The following is a 10,917-nucleotide window of genomic DNA, read 5'->3' as shown; positions in this document are numbered from 1 at the left end:
GCCAGGAGAAATGTGGTTCCTGGAGCCGGAGGTCAAGAAAATTCTCTCCTGCTGAGTGTTGGAGAAGAGTTCCCACATGAACAAGAAGTGCGCAAGTGCGCAGAAAGAGGCAGGCCTGAAGGGACCAGCCACCAGAGGCTCAGATTGCAACTGCTCTTCTGTGTGTTGGCTTCAAAATCAAATTCCATTCTAGACAAATTTCCTTATTGCATGCAAGCTGCTCTGATTTCAAGAGTGTCAAGTACACGGCCAAATGCAATTATATTTTAAGCACAGCACTCACTTGAAATACCGCACAAATCTCTAAACCAATTTTAATCACATTACAGAGAGGGCACACACGCTCAGCAATCTGAAACCCCACCTTATCCAGAGGGCCTTTCCTGATTAGTTAGAAGAGTGACCAATTTGCTGGCTCTGCCCGTGCTTCCCTCCACTCTCCGCTGTCAGATGTGCATTTATCCCTGTTCTTGTACGTGATGGACATGTGTTGGTCGATTATTCATTCTGCCTTGGTTGCCTGTTCGCTCAGTTAATCACATGCCTTTTATGCCTCAGCAGCTTTTTGGCTTTTTCTTTCTGGTACCCTTCTGTGAACATAGGCCTGGCCTTGGAGTCCTTTCGTGCAGGGTTTGCTCTAGCCCCACCCCTCCCCAGGTGCTTGGAAAGGGTTCTTTGAGGATGAAAACTTAGGGAGCCATAGGGCAAAGCAGGTGGTTGCTGGGACAATATGTGGCAGCAAGTCCAAACTCCCCCAGAATTCAGGCAGAGCTGATTTGTATCTGGGCTGTGGGTCTAAGTGCCTTGGCGTCACTCTGGTCTGGAAGACTGGCACACTCCTTGCAGGCCTGCATCACCAGAGATGCCTGCATATGTATTTCTGCCATGTGGTGGCTGCAGAAAGGACTGGGCGATCCCTGTGGTACCCAGGCTGCTGACTAAGACCTGAGGGAAACACTTTCAGGGGCAGCTGATAGGACAGAAACCAGAATCTGGCCACTTACAGGGTCTGCTACTGACTGGTCTTTGGAGTTCTTCCCATTGGAAAACCTAGGTTGCTGATCTCTGTGTTGCTCCAAAGTCTTCAGGACCATCTCTCAGGCAAGCAAGGATTCCAGGCTCCACAGACAGCCTGAATTTCATGCTGGGTCTTGCTATGTCAGCGCTCTCTCTATATATGTATGTATGTATGTATGTATGTGTGTGAGTCTCTCTCTCCTCTACTGTCTCTTCTTTCGCTCTGTCTTTCTGTGTTTCTCCCCTCTCTGTCTGAGTTTGACAATCTCTCCTCTCACTCTGTGTCCGACTGTGTCTCTCTCCTCTCTAAGTGTCTCCTTTCTCTCTCTTTCTCTCTCTGTGTGTCCTGTGTGTCTCTCTCTGTGTGTCTCTTTCTCCTCTCTGTCTGAATGTGTCTCTCTCCTCTCTCTCTCATCTCTGTCTCTCTTTACCTCTAAGTTTGTCTCTCCCCACGCTGTCTGTGTCTGGATGTGTCACTTTCTCTTCTCTCTGTCTCTCTCTGACTGAGCGTGTCTGTTTCTGTGTGTGTGTGTCTGAGTGTGTCTCTCTTCTTTCGCATTCTCTCATCATTGCCCACCCCATATGGCCAAATACAGAAACTCCTATCTTTTTCCCTTTGACACATCCCCACATCTAAAAAGGTAATTTCACTTAGAAATGAAGGGAAAGGAGGTCACTCAGAGCACAGATGTTTGTCTCAGTCGGATTGCTAAACCAAGCCCCCTTTTCTCTTCTTCTGTTGTGTCCTCCCAGAACCTGGCTCACTGTGATATTTAGGAGTTGTATTACAACTTGCTGGGCCTCTAGCATCAGATGGAGGAGTTGGGGTATCAAGGTGGTGTCAATGGAGTAGATAAATGACTTTTAAGGTCCATCCCCAATGTGAGATTCTAGAATTCTGAGATTTTACATTTGTGGTTTACTTGAACCTGAAATGACTGGACAGTATTCAGTCCTGGACAGTATTCCCATGCATTAAGGGGAACAAACTATATTACATCCAAGGGAGAGTGAGGAGAATGGAACAGGGACTGGGACCATGTCACTGTCTCACAGTCAACATGAATTAAGTGTCTACTGTGTGCCAGACACTGGGCTAAGCACTGGGCATACAGAGATTAATACAAATTTAATAATAACCAACATTCACTGAGTTCTCATGATATGCCACATACTTTTGTAAGCTTTTTGTATGTATTATCTGATATAAACCCCATTTTGTTGGTGAGGAAACTGAGGTACAGAGAGGTTACATTGGGTGACAGTTCAGTACCATGAGGATAAATTGAAAGGGCTAGGGCTGTCTAGCCTGCAGAAGAGAAGATTCAAGGGAGTGTGGGTCTCTTGTCTTTAGAGTTCTATCCGAATCCAAGAGAACAGCTGTGTTTGTATGTGGCCCCAGAGGGCATAGCTAGAGCACAGGAATGGAAGCAAATTTGGACTCAATACAAGGAAAATATCTGCCTTTCGTTCAGAGCTGCCCATGGCTGGAACGGGCTTCCTGGAGAGTAAGGAAGATACCTAAGCAGAGGCTGCACGACCGCTCAGGAATGCGGGTGGGGAGGATGTGCCTAAAGGTGTCTTGCAGTTCTAATGGGCTGCATATCTCTACTTTCTGGCTTAAAGACCCAAACTTGACTCCTTTAAAGTCCTCTGGGGATCCACTCTTCAGCTACCAGAGAGAAACATGGCCACCTCTGCAAACAGAAAGCCCCCATGGCCTGCTCATGCTCGTCTTCCTTCACATATTTCCTAATTCTCTTGTCCCCTCCCAAGGGGATTTGGGTCATGCCTTGCCAAAGAATCACACCCACAATCTTTTCCCCAGCTTCCTACTCAGGCATTGGGTTGAAATTGCTGTTGTGAAACTGCAGACCAAGAGCCAAGCGATGGTTCTTTCTCAGTAGGGTGGTCAGACCACAGCAGACGACCAAAAGACCCCCTTGTCTCATAGTGGGTGAATTACAGTCACCCATGAATCAGGCCCAGAAGCCCCTCTGACTGTCAAGACACACACTCTGGCCTTCCTCTAAGTTTGGCTCACTCACACTGGCCCTAAGCAAAGCATCCAGCAGTAGAGAAGATTGCTAGAAATAGCCAAGCTTGTGAGGTGGCCAGCCATGGGCCTAAGGGTCACATCCTTCGGGGCCTGCAAGCTATTGGTCCAGACCAACCAGAGAAGAACTGCCAAGGCCCTTGGGAAGACTGCTCAACTTGTGGTCAGAGAAGTCAAGGCACTGAGCTCGTGTATGCACAGAGGCCGTGTCGTGGAGCCCTTCATCCCAATGCCTTACAGAGAGAGCTTCTGTGAAGAGAACTGCGGACCTTGGAAACTCCCTGCGATTCAAGTCAGCCCCATGTGGCCAGAGAGATCCAGGAAGCGAACAGTGGCAGGGACAGACTCTTGAATGTAAGACCTTGGGCTTGTTTCTTCAAAAGCCCAGATGCTTCACTAGTAATCCTCCCTGAAGTGTTGGAAGTGGGAGCTTTTGAGAGTCTCTTCCCCTATGTCACCATGCATCCAACAACAGGTGCAACCACTTGTCCCCCAAATTCATAGTTTCCAGCCTGGACATAATCTCAAAGAACCAGCTGGGAAAACACTGAAAAACGTTTCTCTGGAGATCCAGAGATGTTAAGGGCAAAAGGACAGTGGAGAACTAGGGACTAGCCTCGGAACTGGTGATTCTGTAGGGCTGTGGGCAGTCACATTCTGGAGACAGTTCCAGACTGTGCCAAGGTCCTGAAGGGCAAGAAATCTACCAAGAAGTCTCTTGGGAGTGACTTAGGTCAAGTGGAATATGCCAATATAATGCCATTCAGGTTGGATGTTATGTCATAGTCCCCCCCAATCAGACTCCACCTAGTTACGTCTTGGTAACAACTGGCAACCCCCTAAGCTGAGGACAGGGGATTTGATTCTAGAAAGGCCAGGGGGTTCTCAAGAGGTTAAGATAGAGGAGATGGTATTGGATGGGGGTGAAGTAGGGAGGTACTCAGCCAGTTATGACTCAGGTCTAATACCTAAAATTGGTATGCTCCATCTCGCTCCTCGGCTGCAGATAGGCCATTATGACTCAAGAGGAGCTGTTACAGGTTGAGGAGGCTGAAGGCAGAGCTGTAGTGAAGAATTCCTGGCCAAAGTGAGCTCCCACAGCAGGGGCAAACCAGCCACTTCCCAGGATGCACTTGCTGTTCAGGTTGATGTCCAGCAGCAAAGGGGATCCAAGCCAGGTGAGGCATGTGGTTTTCTGAGAGATTTAGGCTCTCCAAGGAGCTGACTTTGGCCTCCTAGTAAACAGTCATGTCACTGCAGAGGCAGTTGGCTGAGAGGTCCAGACCTGAAGGTGACACACGAACTGGAGCGCTCTGTCATTAACCAGATGGTTATGGTCCAAGCGGTTGGATGCCAGGATGAGGGAGCTGAGTCAGTAAAGCTGGTGGAGGGCCTCTGAGGCCAGAACCTCCAGCTGGTTGCCCCGAAGGTCCAAGCCTTGGTCTGGCCTCAGTTGCACCATCTACCCTTGGGGTTTATAGAAGGTTGTGAGAGAGGTAGAGTTGTTTCACACTCCGTGGGAGCCCTGCCAGCAAAGTTTGGATGCCAAGGCCCTGGTAGGAAACACAGCCTGGCTGTCAGGATTGGGGAGAGAAAAGACCGTCTTGTGAGCCAGAGAGAGTAGGGTGGAGTTAAGGAGGAAGAGCTGGACCCCTTTTACTCAAAAAGAAAGGTCTTGAGCGCCTCTCTTGTCACTGTCACATACCTCATCTCCAAGAAGTGTGTGTGGTGGGGGCGGGGAAGAGGCATGGGTTCCTGCTTTATAGATGAAAGAAGCTCAGAGAAGCAAAATGACCTGTCCAGGATACAGTGTTTTAACCCAAGTCTGGCTGACTCAAGCCCCATTGCCTTTCCATTATTCATCTTGCCTCCTTGAGTGTATCTTTTTCTAGTTCAAGAACCCCTTGTTCTCTATGGCAACAGGAAATTTGTTTCTATCCATGAATGAATCAGGCAATCGTACAGTACAATACAATCCTCGAATGTTAGCTAGAGCTACAAGAGACCTTAAATACCATTTCTCTCTGACAATGCTCACTTTAAAACTGGAACAACAAAAGGCTTACAAAGGGGAAAAGGCTTGTCCAAGGGCATGGCAAACCTGAGTCTGCCCATTCACCCTCTGTCCCAGGAGCTCACCAAGGAGGTGTGAAGAAAAGAGGGAGAGGCAACAATGAATCCATTTCTGGATTCCTTAGGTGGGCACTACGTATCCCTAGTTACACTTACTTGGAGATGGAGCACCCACCCAGAACAGAAGAAACCTATTTCTAGCCCTTTCCCTTGGGAAAGGGTCAACCAGGGAGGTTCTCCTACCTGCAACCCTTTCCCATTGCCTCCCGCCAAAAAAAAACATAACTTACTGGATAAACATGGGTTGTAAGGTAAAAAACACATGGGTTCAATTCCTGATTTCACCACTAACTAGCCTAACAATGTTGGGTAAATTCTGTAATTTCCCTAAGCCTGTTTCCTCATCTGTAAACTATCGATACTAATACCTCCCTCATAGGGTAGTTGTGGAGATGCGGCACAGTGATATCTATATAGCACTTAACACTAAGTCTGCATCTATAACTATTCATTCATCCCTGTCTTATCCACCACAAGCCCCCATATGTTCACCCCAGGCTGGGCCAGGAAGGCCCATGAGCTGAAGAGACAGCAAGGCCAGAAGCAGGTGGGGCCTTGCTGTTCGGCTCCTTCAGTTTTTCTCCAAACCATGAACCTGGGCCAGATTTGGGGTACTTTTAAATAAGCTCTGCCAGGGCAGGAAGTGCCCATATAGGATGGGAAAAAGCAAGAACCAACAATCCTTCCTGGGGGAAAGATAAGGCAGAAAACGTAGAGGGGCATAAAAGCCTTTTAAAGTGAAAAGGAAATAGAGGAGAGTTATTGGGCTTTTCTAACATCTTGGGAGTGCCAGGAAATGAACAAACTGGGATACCTCCCCTAACTGGCCTATAAGTTTCCCTCAGTCCTTGGGGGCCAGTATAAGGAAACCCCTTCAGTGGAAGGGAAATCCAAGCACTGAGTAAACCGGCCTGCCTCTCAGCCCCTGTTTCATGGGACTCTGGCTCAGAGATGAGAGGGAAGTCAGAGTGTGGGGGCCAGGCTGAATGTGGGATAAGCCCTACCACTTGGCAGGTATTGTGCTGGGTACCCCTTCCTCCTCTCATTCAATTAATTAGTGCCAGGCCTTGTGGGGAATAAAAGAGCCTCAATTATCACCCATATTCATAAAACAAAAACTATTCCATGACTTACTTCTCTGGCCCTAGCTCTCCTTTTCTTTTTCTTTTTTTTTTTTTTGTTTCTTTTTTCTTCTTTTTTTTTTTTTTAGGTAAGCTCTTAGAAAAATTTGGTTGCTGATTTCTCCCTCTGAAAAAAAGACTCATGGATTTCATCCCTTGGTCTACATCCCTACCACTTCTCTAATCTAAGCCCAGCTTATCTCTCCACCTGCCTCCAGTCTACCCTCCTCAAAGGCAGTGGGACCTCCAAGCCAGCAATTGTAACCACCTACTTCCTTGCTTTCAACTCTTTGACGGCTCCCCACTGCCAGGCGGATCAAGTCCAGCTTCCTTCACCTGACACCTGAGGCCCTTGGTCACCTGGCCCGTGCTATCTGTCTTTACATTTTGTCGCTCCCCCAAAAAAACATGCATTTCAGTCATACCTAACTACTTACAGTTCCTGGAATATACCCACACTGTTACACACCTCTCTTTATTTGTACATTTGTTACAGAACAGAAAGAGTTCGTGCACGTGGCACCAGCAGTACCAGACACTAAACACCGAGAATTGCTGTGGAGAAATATTGGCTATTGTATTGATGAATGGCGCCACCCAGGAGAACGGGAACCCAGTGCTCAAAAGCCCAAACTCCCCCATGGTGTGTAGGTTACAGATGCTATGGGGGCAAAATCACAAGACAGGTAGAGTTCAGCATAGGGACTAGAGTCATTATTGTGAATGTCTAACCAGTACATTGTTTTGTACACCTGAAACTAATAATAATAATGATGATGATAATAATAAATAAGTAAATAAAAGACAGGTCGGTTAGGGGTTCGGGGTCGTGCTGAGAGCTGATTGGTCGGAGGTGAGGTGAGGGTAATGAATCATTTCTTCAGGTCTCGAGGAGAGCTCTGAGGTCTGCTCCAGCTTCCCTCTGTCCGGTCTCAAGAGAAAGTAGCTAGGGGGTAATTCTACCTCAGGGCTCAGGAACCAAAACATAACTGAGGTCAAGGTGTTCTCTTTATCCTGCCAGAGCTCTGAACCTGGTGACCATTAGTCAGGCCCGGGCTACTGTCTTTCTTCTGCTGCCTTAGGGGACTGCTGATCATCCAGGGGAAACGCTAGGTCTCTGAAGGGGGGGAGGGGGGGAGAGAGAGAGAGAAGAGAGAGAGAGAGGTGATTTCTAGAGCTAGGATTTAAAGCTAAATTTAATCAAAGTCATAAGGATCCCGGTTCCACATTGTGTTGTTTCTCCCTGGAATGCTCTTTCCAGATGGACTTTCTGGCAGAAGTTGACCTATTCTACAAGCTGCAACTAAAATGTGGTCTCTTTTGTGAAGTCTTCCTTGATCTCCCATCTTTCCTTGGCTTCAGCCTTCTCGTCAACTGGGCAGCACCCTCGTCATACTCCCTGGCCAGTTTTTGTCATATCTGGTCTTGTTTATCCCCTCTTGTCCCGACTTTTCTTCAGTTGAGCCTTATTCTATACCAGACACTCCTATTGAATCTTCACACCACCCTATGAGTTTTGTACCATTATTATCCTCATTTTTACAGCTGAGAAAACTAAAGATTAACTAATCTAGGTCAGTTACCCAACATCACCCAGGATACAGGGTTAATCGGCAGCACGGTGGAGATCCAAATCTAGGCTGACTCAAAAGGCTTAACCCTGGTACTTCAGTATCTAGTTGTTACCTGTTTAAGGGGTGTAGTAACTCTAGGAGAGGTTTGCAGAAGCAGGGCAGAAGTAGAGATGAAATTTCTTTAGGTCTGGGTGCCCTGGGATCCTAGAGGATGCAGGGACTTTGGGGCAGCCCAATGGCTAGTAACTGTGGCTTCTTCTATCTGAGACATAGCAAGGCATGACAACAAAGAAACTCGTAACTTTCTAAGGAGAAAATAAAGCAAAGTTTCAGATACTGACCCTGACAACTTCAACAGTTCACACAAATCCTCTGGCCGTGCTAGACAGAGGTCAGGCATTCCTGGGCAAGACTGACAGGTGGCAGGGAGAAGGCAGAGGGAAGCAAATGAGGCTGGAGCTCGGGCTCCGACTGCCACCTTGTGGTTTTCCTTAGAGAGGCAGGTGGATGGGGCTAGGGTCCTGCCTTGGCACAAAAGGTTGCTCAAGTGAGCTGGGCGCTGGCGCATAGCATTCCTTCATTCACTCATTCATCCATTCATCTATCCATTCATTTCTTCATTCAGTCAACAAAGGTGTGTCATACCAGACACAGTCTGGGCACTGGGAATAAAGCAGTGAACAAAACAAAAATGCCTGCTATCTTTGAGCTTATATTCTAGTGGTGGGAGACAGACAAAAAATAAGTAGATGGCATTATGTGTTAGATGGTGATGAATGCTATAGAGAAAAATTGGGGAAAGGGGAGAGACAGAGGCTTTGCAACTTTAAATATGCCATTTTAAATAAAGCCTCACTGAGAAGGCAAAATTTGAGAAGACTAGAAGGAGGTAAGGGAGGTAGCCATGGGGATGTCTGTGGGAACAGGGTTCTGGGATAAGGAAACAGCCAGGAGAGTCCCTAAGGTGGGAGCATATGTGATGTGACTGAGCCACACTTTGTCATCTGTAAAACAAGGGTATAACAACCTATTTCTCGTGGCAGCTGTGAGGAGTAATTGAGAAAAGGCATGTAAAGTACTTAGCATAGTTACTTGGCAGGAAGTGAGCCAAGAAGGTAACTGAGAAGGTTACTTAGTGTTATTACTATGTAACATTATTCTTTTGACACTGAGTCCCCTACCTAACAGGTGTCAGGTGCTATGCTGCGGTAAATAGACATATAAGACACTCCCCCTGGCCTCAAGCAGCTCTCAGTCTGGGGAGAGACAGCTGTGGGTAAAGAAAACCATACTCCAGTACTAACATAGGGAGATGAATAAAGTGCTCGAAGAGCTAAGAGGAGGGCACCTCACTTGCAGGCAAAAGATCGGGAAATGCTTCCTGTAGGAAGGGAGCCTTGAGTCAGGCCAGAACTAATTATTATTATAATAACAGAAATTTGCCAGGCAGACAAGGGAGAGAAGGCAGAAGGCACAACCCATGCATGAAGGCCTAAGAGAATATGATAAGTTTGGAGAACTAAGAGAGTTTGCTAGAGGTACAGCTTAGGACCCATGGAGGAATAGGAGCAAAAGGATGTCAGTTATCAGAACAGAAAGGATCGTATAAGTCAGGTATGGAGGTAGACCTTTAACAGAATGCCCCTCATGCCAGAATGAGTCCCTCCATTCTTAGCAAAGTCCTATTTGATTATGTGTTTACCGGTCTCTTCCATTGAACTATGAGCCCCTTAAGGACTCAACCCCTGTGTCCTGTTTTTTTTAATTCCCAGCGCCTAGCATTCAGGTAGCACACGACGAATGTGGAAAGAGGGGAGGAGGGGACTTCTGAAAAGTCACACAGCTGCTCAGTAGCAGAGGTAGGACTCAAATCTAGGTCTCTAGAGTATTTTTAAGTGCTATACTACATTCCTCAGAGTTGGATAGAGGAAGAGGGGTTGAAATCTTTAATTTAATGCAGTCTTTATTGTATGTTATATTATATTATAGTAAAATAAGACCGGGTCTTATATTAATTTTTCTTCCAAAAGATGCATTAGAGTTGATGGTCTGGCTAGGTCTTATTTTGGGGGAAACACGGTATATACTGTTGCCCAGTTCATTTTAGCTGTGTGATCTTGGGCAACTCACATAACTTCTCAGGGTCTGTTTCCTCAACTGCTAAGTGAGGGGGCTGGGCTAGATGAGTACTTTTTATACTGTTTCGTAGAGCCCGTTAGTCCATCAGAGGTGCCTCAATGTCTTGGGTGCCACCAAGCAGGTTGGGAAAAGATGGACTGAGTTGGCAGGCTTCTGTGTATCCACTTCAAACACAGGAGCCCTTGTAGAAAGTATGGCCTGTCTAAAACTTGCTTTGAAAAAAGAGTTCTGCTATGACAAACAGTTTAAATACCATTATATTTCCATGATTTCTAAGGGCCCTTCTGGTTCCCCTAAACTAAGATTTTATGAAAATCTTCCACACACAACAGGAATTAAATGTGATAAAGTGTTTACACACACAGACGTAATAAAGAACTCGTTTTTATTATCACTTTTTTCTAACCACTTTTTAGTCTTGGTATCATCTCAAAATAAGATGTGATACAATACTTAAAATGACAATTCAAATGTATAATATGCACTCTGAAAGTAATTGGCTACTCACATAAAGACGATCATTTTGAAAGCCATAGAAAAATGGCTTACAAAGTTCAGGACCAAATTCAAGTTCTGTTTTTTTTGTGTTTTTTTTTCTCTTAGGCAACAGTTATACTGCCTTAATCCAAGCAAAAAGCACATGAACAGATTTTCTTTAGTCTCACCATTACTGAGTCCCCAAGTCTCCTCCACAAGTACTTTCTCCTTTGTATTTGTGGCCCAAGATGACCCTGAACGTTCACTAGATGACTCTAAAAGTGTACTCCAGTCATTAGAGTTGCCAGACAAATCAAATACTAGGTAGTTTGCCAGAGCCTGCCTTCCTCCTCAGCTTCTAAAGTGGGGTATTGCAAGGGAGGTTTATTAGAATCACCTG

The sequence above is a fragment of the Rhinolophus ferrumequinum genome, chromosome X, assembly GCF_004115265.2.
Source record: "Rhinolophus ferrumequinum isolate MPI-CBG mRhiFer1 chromosome X, mRhiFer1_v1.p, whole genome shotgun sequence".
Classification (NCBI taxonomy): Eukaryota; Metazoa; Chordata; class Mammalia; order Chiroptera; family Rhinolophidae; genus Rhinolophus; species Rhinolophus ferrumequinum.
The sequence above is the reverse complement of the archived record's forward strand: the minus strand, read 5'-3'. Positions refer to the sequence as shown.